Source organism: Carcharodon carcharias, chromosome 19 (assembly GCF_017639515.1).
Source record: "Carcharodon carcharias isolate sCarCar2 chromosome 19, sCarCar2.pri, whole genome shotgun sequence".
Lineage (NCBI taxonomy): Eukaryota > Metazoa > Chordata > Chondrichthyes > Lamniformes > Lamnidae > Carcharodon > Carcharodon carcharias.
In genome coordinates, this window is record NC_054485.1 from 112,461,932 (window position 1) to 112,476,484 (window position 14,553).

At 46.9% G+C, this 14,553-nt stretch overlaps 1 protein-coding gene across 1 annotated transcript in view; it reads right to left on the minus strand.

Annotated features, from left to right (window-relative positions):
• Window positions 1–604: 604 nt before the first annotated feature.
• LOC121291533 (tapasin-like) overlaps window positions 605–14,553 on the minus strand; it is a 76,656-nt gene continuing 62,707 nt past the window's right edge. The window contains exon 9 of the mRNA XM_041212870.1: window positions 605–2,496. The gene's annotated coding sequence lies outside the window, so the exon portion shown is untranslated. The remainder of the gene's footprint in view (window positions 2,497–14,553) is intronic.

The following is a 14,553-nucleotide window of genomic DNA, read 5'->3' on the forward strand; positions in this document are numbered from 1 at the left end:
GTGTAGGTACACCCACAGTGCTGTTAGGGAGGGAGTTCCAGGATTTTGTCCATGTGATGTAGGTACACCCACAGTGCTGTTAGGGAGGGTGTTCCAGGATTTTGTCCGTGTGGTGTAGGTACACCCACAGTGCTGTTAGGGAGGGAGTTCCAGGATTTTGTCCATGTGGTGTAGGTACACCCACAGTGCTGTTAGGGAGGGAGTTCCAGGATTTTGTCCGTGGTGTAGGTACACCCACAGTGCTGTTAGGGAGGGAGTTCCAGGATTTTGACCCAGTGACAGTGAAGGAACGGCGATAGATTTCCTATTCAGGATGGTGAGTATGGGGATGGGGAACTTCCAGGTGGGGGTGTTCCCATCTATCTGCTGCCCTTGTCCTTCTAGATGGTAATGGCCGTGGGTTTGGAAGGTGCTGTCGAGGGAGCCATGGTGAATTCCTGCAGTGCATCTTGTAGACGGTACACACTGTGCTACAGTGTGTTGGTGGTGAAGGGAGTGAATGTTTGTGGATGGGGTGCCAATCAAGCGGCTGTTTTGTCTTGGGGGGGGGTCTTGAGATTCTTGAGTAAGCAACTGGTCACCCGCAGATCATGAGACACAGAAGTAGGTGGAGAGAAAATTAAATTTTATTTAAAAAAAAAATTCTGTTGTCTGGTTTACTCAGATTGAAATTTCGATACAGGCAATTTAAAAAAAAAACAAACCCAGCAGAAATAAACAGAAAAAGTTAATTGCAAAGAAAATGATGTCAACATCTGTAACAGGACAAGTTAATGGAGCCAGTGCGGATTGTTCATCAGCACTCGAAACTCCAATGTAATGAAACGTTTGAATAGGATGGAGAGATGAAGGGGAACATGTCAGCAAAATACTATCACAAAGGAAACTTTCGTAAAAGAACATGTGACTGAAGTGACAAATTGGTGAAACATATGTAATGCCATCTGAGCCAGGTTGTGGAAAGAGAGAAGAGAATTGAAAATGGCTCCAAAATGGAAGACAATAAGGTGGAAAATCACTGGGAGAAAGGGACTGAAGCAGCTGATTAACATCTGAGGTGGCTGTTTTCAATGTTCATCTCAGCCAGCTGGGGACAGACCTGCAGAGAGAGAGGATAATGGGGGCAATTTTCATCTATTGCTGCCCCCTCCATGGGGAAACATTGGGAACAATAGAAAGCACCAGGGGACCTGTGTGTAAATGAAGGCTTGCAACCAGCTCCCCAGGTCTGAATTAGATTAAAATTATGCCCCACATTGATTTCACTTAGAGTGATAGTAACAGCATAGCAAGTCACTGATAGAAAGGGCTGCAGATTAATGATTGACAAGCAACACCACATTATTCTTACAGGAAGTGCAGACATGAGCAGCAATGCTGCCTCTGAATCCATGCTGGGCTCCTCAATGGTGCTGGCCCTGTGATGTCTCAAGTATTGGAAATGTCATAAATAAAACCATGCACTGGGATGAACATCTCCAACTGGTCTGTCTGACTTCCCTGTAGCTCACCGCTTCAGTTATCGTTCCCATTCCCACAATCAACATTTTCACCTTGTGCCTCCCACCACGTTCCACACAATCTCAATGCCACCATTCTGATTGTAGGGATACAGATGTGATTTCGCATAAAGCCTCATCAAGGCAAAGAAGGAGACACTAGCACATGTCATCAGAAGATTAGCCAAATAGGTAGTAGGAGGAGGAGAGAAAAAGGTGGAGAGGTTTAGGGAGTGAATTACAGGGCTGAGGACCCAGGCAAGTTGAAAGCACGGCCACCAATGGCGGAGCGATTAAAATCCAGGGTGAATAAGAGGCTGGAATTGGGAGAATGCAGAGACCTCAGAGGGCCGTAGGGAGTTGGTCACAGAGCTAGAGGTGAAACAATGGAGAGATTTGAATCTAAGGCTGAGAAACTAATTGCAGCGATCCTAAACGAAAGTAGCTTCTAGAGTTTCTATCTGGAAAGCTAATATTTATGTCACATCATATCATGGCTCTGAGCATCCCAACAATAGGATTATTGGTAGTACAGCGTTCTTAAAACAATCTCGATTGTACTTGAAAGAATGATGAGACAAAATCTTACAATTGTGAATACAGTGTCACAAAAACAGAAATTGAGGGATTATTCTTCTCAACATTTTTTAATTTTCAATAAAATACCCAAAAACAGTAGCGTGCTGAGAGCCCGAATGATTTGAATCAGGCTGATTTTGAGTCTTCAATGCTAACTTCACGGAAATATTTACAAGATCCATTCAGAAACCACGGGCAGAATTTTACATTTTACAGCCCTGCAAAAGTCAATGAGACTTTTGAACAGCTCACCTGCTTTTTAAAATTGTGCCCCATGTAACCATTCTATCAAAGCAAGTTGTACAAAAGCATGTGGGAAAAATATAACAGGGAGAACATGGAAAATTGGCGTGGTACAAAAATTATCAGGACCAACAATGAGAGCAAATCAGTAGCCAGGTCACTGCTTCAGCTGAACCTGTAACACAAACAAGTACATATTACTGCATTGCAAGAGGAAAGGCGCGGCCAGCACTTTCGCAAGGGCAACTGGACACTGCAATTCATGTGGCATTCCCACCTTCGGACAGATTCTGACAACAAACAACAAGGGTCGGGCCTTTAGGTTGAACCAGTGATAGTGAAAATACAGAACACAGTTACAAGCAGGTAGTGTACACAACAATCAGCAACTTCACACACTGACCATAGTTACCAAATCTTACAGACAGGCAAGTCGACATGAGTCTGTGTCCAGTGAGTCTGGTTCTAGTATAGAGACCGGTCCACAGTGAGTCTGGTTCTAGTATAGAGACCGGTCCACAGTGAGTCTGGTTCTAGTATAGAGACTGGTCCACAGTGAGTCTGGTTCTAGTATAGAGACTGGTCCACAGTGAGTCAGGTTCTAGTATAGAAACCGGTCCACCGTGAGTCTGGTTCTAGTATAGAGACCGGTCCACAGTGAGTCTGGTTCTAGTATAGGAACCAGTCCACAGTGAGTCTGGTTCTAATGTGGAAACCGGTCCACATTGAGTCTGGTTCTAGTGTAGAGACCGGTCCACATTGAGTCTGGTTCTAGTATAGAGACCAGTCCACAGTGAGTCTGGTTCTAATATAGAGACCAGTACACAGTGAGTCAGTTCTAGTATAGAGACCAGTCCACAGCAAGTCTGGTTATAGTATAGAGACCGGTCCACAGTGATTCTGGTTCTAGTATAGGAACTGGCCCACAGTGAGTCTGGTTCTAATGTAGAGACCGGTCCACAGTGAGTCTGGTTCTAGTATAGAGACCAGTCCACAGCGATTCTGGTTCTAGTATAGAGACCAGTCCACAGTGATTCTGATTCTGGTTTGGAGACCAGTCCACAGCAAGTCTGGTTCTGGTATAGAGACCGGTCCACAGCAAGTCTGGTTCTAGTATAGGAACCAGTCCACAGTGAGTCTGCTTCTAGTATAGAGACCGGTCCTCAGTGAGTCTGGTTCCAGTATACAGACCGGTCCACTGTGATTCTGGTTCTAGTATAGAGACCAGTCCACAGCAAGTCTGGTTCTAGTACAGAGACTGGTCCACAATGAGTCTGGTTCTAGCATAGAGACCTGTCCACAGGGATTATGGTTCTAGTATAGAGACCAGTCCACAGTGAGTTTGGTTCTAGTATAGAGACCGGGTCTCAGTGAGTCTGGTTCTAGTATAGAGACCAGTGCACAGTGAGTCTGGTTTTAGTATAGAGACCGGTCCACAGTGATTCTGGTTCTAGTATAGGAACCGGCCCACGTGAGTCTGGTTCTAATGTAGAGACCGGTCCACAGTGAGTCTGGTTCTAGTATAGAGACCAGTCCACAGCGATTCTGGTTCTAGTATAGAGACCAGTCCACAGCAAGTCTGGTTCTGGTATAGAGACCGGTCCACAGCAAGTCTGGTTCTAGTATAGGAACCAGTCCACAGTGAGTCTGCTTCTAGTATAGAGACCGGTCCTCAGTGAGTCTGGTTCCAGTATAGAGACCGGTCCACTGTGATTCTGGTTCTAGTATAGAGACCAGTCCACAGCAAGTCTGGTTCTAGTACAGAGACTGGTCCACAATGAGTCTGGTTCTAGCATAGAGACCTGTCCACAGGGATTATGGTTCTAGTATAGAGACCAGTCCACAGTGAGTTTGGTTCTAGTATAGAGACCGGTTCTCAGTGAGCCTGGTTCTAGTATAGAGACCAGTGCACAGTGAGTCTGGTTTTAGTACAGAGACCGGTCCACAGTGAGTCTGGTTCTAGTATAAAGACCAGTGCACAGTGAGTCTGGTTCTAGTATAGAGACCGGTCCACAGTGAGTCTGGTTCTAGTATAGAGACCGGTCCACAGTGAGTCTGGTTCTAGTATAGAGACCGGTTCTCAGTGAGTCTGGTTCTAGTATAGAGACTGGTCCACAGTGAGTCTGGTTCTAGTATAGAGACCGGTCCACCTTGAGTCTGGTTCTAGTATAGAGACCGGTCCACAGTGAGTCTGGTTCTAGTATAGGAACCAGTCCACAGTGAGTCTGGTTCTAATGTGGAAACCGGTCCACATTGAGTCCGGTTCTAGTATAGAGACCGGTCCACATTGAGTCTGGTTCTAGTATAGAGACCAGTCCACAGTGAGTCTGGTTCTAGTATAGAGACCAGTACACAGTGAGTCAGTTCTAGTATAGAGACCAGACCGCAGCGAGTCTGGTTATAGTATAGAGACCAGTCCACAGTGATTCTGGTTCTAGTATAGGAACCGGCCCACAGTGAGTCTGGTTCTAATGTAGAGACCGGTCCACAGTGAGTCTGGTTCTAGTATAGAGACCAGTCCACAGCGATTCTGGTTCTAGTATAGAGACCAGTCCACAGTGATTCTGGTTCTGGTTTGGAGACCAGTCCACAGCAAGTCTGGTTCTGGTATAGAGACCGGTCCACAACAAGTCTGACTCTAGTATAGGAACCAGTCCACAGTGAGTCTGCTTCTAGTATATAGAGACTGGTCCGCAGTGAGTCTGGTTCCAGTATAGAGACCGGTCCACAGTGATTCTGGTTCTAATATAGAGACCAGTCCCCAGCAAGTCTGGTTCTAGTACAGAGACTGGTCCACAATGAGTCTGGTTCTAGCATAGAGACCTGTCCACAGGGATTATGGTTCTAGTATAGAGACCGGTCCACAGTGAGTTTGGTTCTAGCATAGAGACCGGTTCTCAGTGAGTCTGGTTCTAGTATAGGAACCAGTCCACAGTGAGTCTGGTTCTAACGTGGAAACCGGTCCACATTGAGTCCGGTTCTAGTATAGAGACCGGTCCACATTGAGTCTGGTTCTAGTATAGAGAACAGTCCACAGTGAGTCTGGTTCTAATGTGGAAACCGGTCCACATTGAGTCCGGTTCTAGTATAGAGACCGGTCCACATTGAGTCTGGTTCTAGTATAGAGAACAGTCCACAGTGAGTCTGGTTCTAGTATAGAGACCAGTACACAGTGAGTCAGTTCTAGTATAGAGACCAGACCGCAGCGAGTCTGGTTATAGTATAGAGACCGGTCCACAGTGATTCTGGTTCTAGTATAGGAACCAGCCCACAGTGAATCTGGTTCTAATGTAGAGACCGGTCCACAGTGAGTCTGGTTCTAGTATAGAGACCAGTCCACAGCGATTCTGGTTCTAGTATAGAGACCAGTGCACAGTGATTCTGGTTCTGGTTTGGAGACCAGTCCACAGCAAGTCTGGCTCTAGTATAGGAACCAGTCCACAGTGAGTCTGCTTCTAGTATATAGAGACTGGTCCGCAGTGAGTCTGGTTCCAGTATAGAGACCGGTCCACAGTGAGTCTGGTTCTAGTATAGAGACCGGTTCTCAGTGAGTCTGGTTCTAGTATAGTGACTGGTCCACAGTGAGTCTGGTTCTAGTATAGAGACCGGTCCACCTTGAGTCTGGTTCTAGTATAGAGACCGGTCCACAGTGAGTCTGGTTCTAGTATAGGAACCAGTCCACAGTGAGTCTGGTTCTAATGTGGAAACCGGTCCACATTGAGTCCGGTTCTAGTATAGAGACCGGTCCACATTGAGTCTGGTTCTAGTATAGAGACCAGTCCACAGTGAGTCTGGTTCTAGTATAGAGACCAGTACACAGTGAGTCAGTTCTAGTATAGAGACCAGACCGCAGCGAGTCTGGTTATAGTATAGAGACCAGTCCACAGTGATTCTGGTTCTAGTATAGGAACCGGCCCACAGTGAGTCTGGTTCTAATGTAGAGACCGGTCCACAGTGAGTCTGGTTCTAGTATAGAGACCAGTCCACAGCGATTCTGGTTCTAGTATAGAGACCAGTCCACAGTGATTCTGGTTCTGGTTTGGAGACCAGTCCACAGCAAGTCTGGTTCTGGTATAGAGACCGGTCCACAACAAGTCTGGCTCTAGTATAGGAACCAGTCCACAGTGAGTCTGCTTCTAGTATATAGAGACTGGTCCGCAGTGAGTCTGGTTCCAGTATAGAGACCGGTCCACAGTGATTCTGGTTCTAGTATAGAGACCAGTCCCCAGCAAGTCTGGTTCTAGTACAGAGACTGGTCCACAATGAGTCTGGTTCTAGCATAGAGACCTGTCCACAGGGATTATGGTTCTAGTATAGAGACCGGTCCACAGTGAGTTTGGTTCTAGCATAGAGACCGGTTCTCAGTGAGTCTGGTTCTAGTATAGGAACCAGTCCACAGTGAGTCTGGTTCTAACGTGGAAACCGGTCCACATTGAGTCCGGTTCTAGTATAGAGACCGGTCCACATTGAGTCTGGTTCTAGTATAGAGAACAGTCCACAGTGAGTCTGGTTCTAGTATAGAGACCAGTACACAGTGAGTCAGTTCTAGTATAGAGACCAGAACGCAGCGAGTCTGGTTATAGTATAGAGACCGGTCCACAGTGATTCTGGTTCTAGTATAGGAACCGGCCCACAGTGAATCTGGTTCTAATGTAGAGACCGGTCCACAGTGAGTCTGGTTCTAGTATAGAGACCAGTCCACAGCGATTCTGGTTCTAGTATAGAGACCAGTCCACAGTGATTCTGGTTCTGGTTTGGAGACCAGTCCACAGCAAGTCTGGTTCTGGTATAGAGACCGGTCTACAGCAAGTCTGGCTCTAGTATAGGAACCAGTCCACAGTGAGTCTGCTTCTAGTATATAGAGACTGGTCCGCAGTGAGTCTGGTTCCAGTATAGAGACCGGTCCACAGTGATTCTGGTTCTAGTATAGAGACCAGTCCCCAGCAAGTCTGGTTCTAGTACAGAGACTGGTCCACAATGAGTCTGGTTCTAGCATAGAGACCTGTCCACAGGGATTATGGTTCTAGTATAGAGACCGGTCCACAGTGAGTTTGGTTCTAGTATAGAGACTGGTTCTCAGTGAGTCTGGTTCTAGTATAGAGACCAGTGCACAGTGAGTCTGGTTCTAGTATAGAGACCAGTCCACAGCAAGTCTGGTTCTAGTACAGAGACTGGTCCACAATGAGTCTGGTTCTAGCATAGAGACCTGTCCACAGGGATTATGGTTCTAGTATAGAGACCAGTCCACAGTGAGTTTGGTTCTAGTATAGAGACCGGGTCTCAGTGAGTCTGGTTCTAGTATAGAGACCAGTGCACAGTGAGTCTGGTTTTAGTATAGAGACCGGTCCACAGTGATTCTGGTTCTAGTATAGGAACCGGCCCACGTGAGTCTGGTTCTAATGTAGAGACCGGTCCACAGTGAGTCTGGTTCTAGTATAGAGACCAGTCCACAGCGATTCTGGTTCTAGTATAGAGACCAGTCCACAGCAAGTCTGGTTCTGGTATAGAGACCGGTCCACAGCAAGTCTGGTTCTAGTATAGGAACCAGTCCACAGTGAGTCTGCTTCTAGTATAGAGACCGGTCCTCAGTGAGTCTGGTTCCAGTATAGAGACCGGTCCACTGTGATTCTGGTTCTAGTATAGAGACCAGTCCACAGCAAGTCTGGTTCTAGTACAGAGACTGGTCCACAATGAGTCTGGTTCTAGCATAGAGACCTGTCCACAGGGATTATGGTTCTAGTATAGAGACCAGTCCACAGTGAGTTTGGTTCTAGTATAGAGACCGGTTCTCAGTGAGCCTGGTTCTAGTATAGAGACCAGTGCACAGTGAGTCTGGTTTTAGTACAGAGACCGGTCCACAGTGAGTCTGGTTCTAGTATAAAGACCAGTGCACAGTGAGTCTGGTTCTAGTATAGAGACCGGTCCACAGTGAGTCTGGTTCTAGTATAGAGACCGGTCCACAGTGAGTCTGGTTCTAGTATAGAGACCGGTTCTCAGTGAGTCTGGTTCTAGTATAGAGACTGGTCCACAGTGAGTCTGGTTCTAGTATAGAGACCGGTCCACCTTGAGTCTGGTTCTAGTATAGAGACCGGTCCACAGTGAGTCTGGTTCTAGTATAGGAACCAGTCCACAGTGAGTCTGGTTCTAATGTGGAAACCGGTCCACATTGAGTCCGGTTCTAGTATAGAGACCGGTCCACATTGAGTCTGGTTCTAGTATAGAGACCAGTCCACAGTGAGTCTGGTTCTAGTATAGAGACCAGTACACAGTGAGTCAGTTCTAGTATAGAGACCAGACCGCAGCGAGTCTGGTTATAGTATAGAGACCAGTCCACAGTGATTCTGGTTCTAGTATAGGAACCGGCCCACAGTGAGTCTGGTTCTAATGTAGAGACCGGTCCACAGTGAGTCTGGTTCTAGTATAGAGACCAGTCCACAGCGATTCTGGTTCTAGTATAGAGACCAGTCCACAGTGATTCTGGTTCTGGTTTGGAGACCAGTCCACAGCAAGTCTGGTTCTGGTATAGAGACCGGTCCACAACAAGTCTGACTCTAGTATAGGAACCAGTCCACAGTGAGTCTGCTTCTAGTATATAGAGACTGGTCCGCAGTGAGTCTGGTTCCAGTATAGAGACCGGTCCACAGTGATTCTGGTTCTAATATAGAGACCAGTCCCCAGCAAGTCTGGTTCTAGTACAGAGACTGGTCCACAATGAGTCTGGTTCTAGCATAGAGACCTGTCCACAGGGATTATGGTTCTAGTATAGAGACCGGTCCACAGTGAGTTTGGTTCTAGCATAGAGACCGGTTCTCAGTGAGTCTGGTTCTAGTATAGGAACCAGTCCACAGTGAGTCTGGTTCTAACGTGGAAACCGGTCCACATTGAGTCCGGTTCTAGTATAGAGACCGGTCCACATTGAGTCTGGTTCTAGTATAGAGAACAGTCCACAGTGAGTCTGGTTCTAATGTGGAAACCGGTCCACATTGAGTCCGGTTCTAGTATAGAGACCGGTCCACATTGAGTCTGGTTCTAGTATAGAGAACAGTCCACAGTGAGTCTGGTTCTAGTATAGAGACCAGTACACAGTGAGTCAGTTCTAGTATAGAGACCAGACCGCAGCGAGTCTGGTTATAGTATAGAGACCGGTCCACAGTGATTCTGGTTCTAGTATAGGAACCAGCCCACAGTGAATCTGGTTCTAATGTAGAGACCGGTCCACAGTGAGTCTGGTTCTAGTATAGAGACCAGTCCACAGCGATTCTGGTTCTAGTATAGAGACCAGTGCACAGTGATTCTGGTTCTGGTTTGGAGACCAGTCCACAGCAAGTCTGGCTCTAGTATAGGAACCAGTCCACAGTGAGTCTGCTTCTAGTATATAGAGACTGGTCCGCAGTGAGTCTGGTTCCAGTATAGAGACCGGTCCACAGTGAGTCTGGTTCTAGTATAGAGACCGGTTCTCAGTGAGTCTGGTTCTAGTATAGTGACTGGTCCACAGTGAGTCTGGTTCTAGTATAGAGACCGGTCCACCTTGAGTCTGGTTCTAGTATAGAGACCGGTCCACAGTGAGTCTGGTTCTAGTATAGGAACCAGTCCACAGTGAGTCTGGTTCTAATGTGGAAACCGGTCCACATTGAGTCCGGTTCTAGTATAGAGACCGGTCCACATTGAGTCTGGTTCTAGTATAGAGACCAGTCCACAGTGAGTCTGGTTCTAGTATAGAGACCAGTACACAGTGAGTCAGTTCTAGTATAGAGACCAGACCGCAGCGAGTCTGGTTATAGTATAGAGACCAGTCCACAGTGATTCTGGTTCTAGTATAGGAACCGGCCCACAGTGAGTCTGGTTCTAATGTAGAGACCGGTCCACAGTGAGTCTGGTTCTAGTATAGAGACCAGTCCACAGCGATTCTGGTTCTAGTATAGAGACCAGTCCACAGTGATTCTGGTTCTGGTTTGGAGACCAGTCCACAGCAAGTCTGGTTCTGGTATAGAGACCGGTCCACAACAAGTCTGGCTCTAGTATAGGAACCAGTCCACAGTGAGTCTGCTTCTAGTATATAGAGACTGGTCCGCAGTGAGTCTGGTTCCAGTATAGAGACCGGTCCACAGTGATTCTGGTTCTAGTATAGAGACCAGTCCCCAGCAAGTCTGGTTCTAGTACAGAGACTGGTCCACAATGAGTCTGGTTCTAGCATAGAGACCTGTCCACAGGGATTATGGTTCTAGTATAGAGACCGGTCCACAGTGAGTTTGGTTCTAGCATAGAGACCGGTTCTCAGTGAGTCTGGTTCTAGTATAGGAACCAGTCCACAGTGAGTCTGGTTCTAACGTGGAAACCGGTCCACATTGAGTCCGGTTCTAGTATAGAGACCGGTCCACATTGAGTCTGGTTCTAGTATAGAGAACAGTCCACAGTGAGTCTGGTTCTAGTATAGAGACCAGTACACAGTGAGTCAGTTCTAGTATAGAGACCAGAACGCAGCGAGTCTGGTTATAGTATAGAGACCGGTCCACAGTGATTCTGGTTCTAGTATAGGAACCGGCCCACAGTGAATCTGGTTCTAATGTAGAGACCGGTCCACAGTGAGTCTGGTTCTAGTATAGAGACCAGTCCACAGCGATTCTGGTTCTAGTATAGAGACCAGTCCACAGTGATTCTGGTTCTGGTTTGGAGACCAGTCCACAGCAAGTCTGGTTCTGGTATAGAGACCGGTCTACAGCAAGTCTGGCTCTAGTATAGGAACCAGTCCACAGTGAGTCTGCTTCTAGTATATAGAGACTGGTCCGCAGTGAGTCTGGTTCCAGTATAGAGACCGGTCCACAGTGATTCTGGTTCTAGTATAGAGACCAGTCCCCAGCAAGTCTGGTTCTAGTACAGAGACTGGTCCACAATGAGTCTGGTTCTAGCATAGAGACCTGTCCACAGGGATTATGGTTCTAGTATAGAGACCGGTCCACAGTGAGTTTGGTTCTAGTATAGAGACTGGTTCTCAGTGAGTCTGGTTCTAGTATAGAGACCAGTGCACAGTGAGTCTGGTTTTAGTATAGAGACCGGTCCACAGTGAGTCTGGTTTTAGTATAGAGACCAGTGCACAGTGAGTCTGGTTCTAGTATAGAAACCGGTCCACGGTGAGTCTGGTTCTAGTATAGAGACCAGTCCACAGTGAGTCTGGTTCTAGTATAGAGACCAGTCCACAGTGATTATGGTTCTAGGATAGAGACCTGTCCACAGTGGGACTAGTTCTAGTATAGAAACCGGTTCATAGCGAATTTTGTTCTAGTTCAGAGACCTGTCCACAGTGATTATGGTTCTAGTATAGAGACCAGTACACAGTGAGTCTGGTTCCAGTATAGAGACCAGTCCACAATGAGTCTGGTTCTAGTTTAGAGACTGGTTCTCAGTGATTCCGGTTCTAGTATAGAGACCAGTGCACAGTGAGTCTGGTTTTAGTATAGAGACCTGTCCACAGCGAGTCTGGTTCTAGTATAAAGACCAGTGCACAGTGAGTCTGGTTCTAGTATAGAGACCAGTCCACATGGATTCTGGTTCTAGTATAGAGACCGGTCCACAGAGAGTCTGGTTCTAGTATAGAGACCAGTCCACAGTGATTCTGGTTCTGGTATAGAGACCGGTCCACAGCAAGTCTGGTTCTGGTATAGAGACCGGTCCACAGCAAGTCTGGTTCTAGTATAGGAACCAGTCCACAGTGAGTCTGCTTCTAGTATAGAGACCGGTCCGTAGTGTGTCTGGTTCTAGTATAGAGACCAGTCCACAGTGATTATGGTTCTAGGATAGAGACCTGTCCACAGTGAGTCTAGTTCTAGTATAGAAACCGGTTCATAGTGAATCTTGTTCTAGTACAGAGACCTGTCCACAGTGATTATGGTTCTAGTATAGAGACCAGTACACAGTGAGTCTGGTTCCAGTATAGAGACCGGTCCACAATGAGTCTGGTTCTAGTTTAGAGACCGGTTCTCAGTGATTCCGGTTCTAGTATAGAGACCAGTGCACAGTGAGTCTGGTTCTAGTATAGAGACCAGTCCACAGTGAGTCTGGTTCTAGTATAAAGACCAGTGCACAGTGAGTCTGGTTCTAGTATAGAGACCAGTCCACAGTGAGTCTGGTTCTAGTATAGAGACTGGTCCACAGTGAGTCTGGTTCTAATGTGGAAACCGGTCCACATTGAGTCTGGTTCTAGTATAGAGACCGGTCCACAGTGAGTCTGGTTCTAGTATAGGAACCGGTACACTGTGAGTCAGTTCTAGTATAGTGACCAGTCCACAGTGAGTCTGGTTATACTATAGAGACCGTTCCACAGTGATTCTGGTTCTAGTATAGGAACTGGCCCACAATGAGTCTGGTTCTAATGTAGAGACCGGTCCACAGTGAGTCTGTTTCTAGTATAGAGACCAGTCCACAGTGAGTCTGGTTCTAGTATAGAGACCGGTCCACAGTGAGTCTGGTTCTAGTATAGAAACCAGTCCACAGCGAATCTGGTTCTAATATAGAGACCGGTCCACAGAGAGTCTGGTTCTGGTATAGAGACTGGTCCACAGCAAGTCTGGTTCTGGTATAGAGACCGGTCCGCAGTGAGTCTGGTTCTAGTATAGAGATTGGTCCACAGTGATTCCGGTTCTAGTATAGAGACCAGTCCACAGCAAGTCTGGTTCTAGTACAGAGACTGGTCCACAATGAGTCTGGTTCTAGCATAGAGACCTGTCCACAGTGATTGTGGTTCTAGTATAGAGACCGGTCCACAGTGAGTTTGGTTCTAGTAGAGAGATCGGTCCACAATGAGTCTGGTTCTAGTATTGAGACCGGTCCACAGTGAGTCTGGTTCTAGTATAGAGACCGGTCCACAGTGAGTCTGGTTCTAGTATAGAGACCAGTCAACAGTGCTTATGGTTCTAGTATAGAGACCAGTACACAGTGAGTCTGGTTCCAGTATAGAGACCGGTCCACAATGAGTCTGGTTCTAGTTTAGAGACCGGTCCACAATGAGTCTGGTTCTAGTTTAGAGACCGGTTCTCAGTGATTCCGGTTCTAGTATAGAGACCAGTGCACAGTGAGTCTGGTTCTAGTATAGAGACCAGTCCACAGTGAGTCTTGTTCTAGTATAAAGACCAGTGCACAGTGAGTATAGTTCTAGTATACAGACTGGTCAACAGTGAGTCTGGTTCTAGCATAGAGACGTGTCTACAGTGCTTATGGTTCTAGTATGGAGACTGGTCCACAGTGTCTGGTTCTAGTACAGAGACTGGTCCACAGTGAGTCTGGTTCTAGTATAGAGACCTGTCCACAGTGTGTCTGGTTCCCTAGTATAGCGACCAATGCACAGTGAGTCTAGTTCTAGTATAGAGACCGATCCACAGCGAGTCTGTTCTAGTATAGAGACCGGTCCACAGTGATTATGGTTCTAGTACAGAGACCGGTCCACAGTAAGTCTAGTTCTAGTATAGAAACCGGTCCATAGTAAATCTTGTTCTAGTACAGAGACCTGTCCACAATGATTATGGTTCTAGTATAGAGACCGGCCCACAGTGAGTGTGGTTCTCTAGTATAGAGACCGGTCCACAATGAGTCTGGTTCTAGTTTAGAGACCGGTCCACAATGAGTCTGGTTCTAGTTTAGAGACCGGTTCTCAGTGATTCCGGTTCTAGTATAGAGACCAGTGCACAGTGAGTCTGGTTCTAGTATAGAAACCAGTCCACAGTGAGTCTTGTTCTAGTATAAAGACCAGTGCACAGTGAGTATAGTTCTAGTATACAGACTGGTCCACAGTGAGTCTGGTTCTAGCATAGAGACCTGTCCACAGTGCTTATGGTTCTAGTATGGGGACTGGTCCACAGTGTCTGGTTCTAGTACAGAGACTGGTCCACAGTGAGTCTGGTTCTAGTATAGAGACCTGTCCACAGTGTGTCTGGTTCCCTAGTATAGCGACCAATGCACAGTGAGTCTAGTTCTAGTATAGAGACCGATCCACAGCGAGTCTGTTCTAGTATAGAGACCGGTCCACAGTGATTATGGTTCTAGTACAGAGACCGGTCCACAGTAAGTCTAGTTCTAGTATAGAAACCGGTCCATAGTAAATCTTGTTCTAGTACAGAGACCTGTCCACAATGATTATGGTTCTAGTATAGAGACCGGCCCACAGTGAGTGTGGTTCTCTAGTATAGAGACCGGTCCACAATGAGTCTGGTTCTAGTTTAGAGACCGGTCCACAATGAGTCTG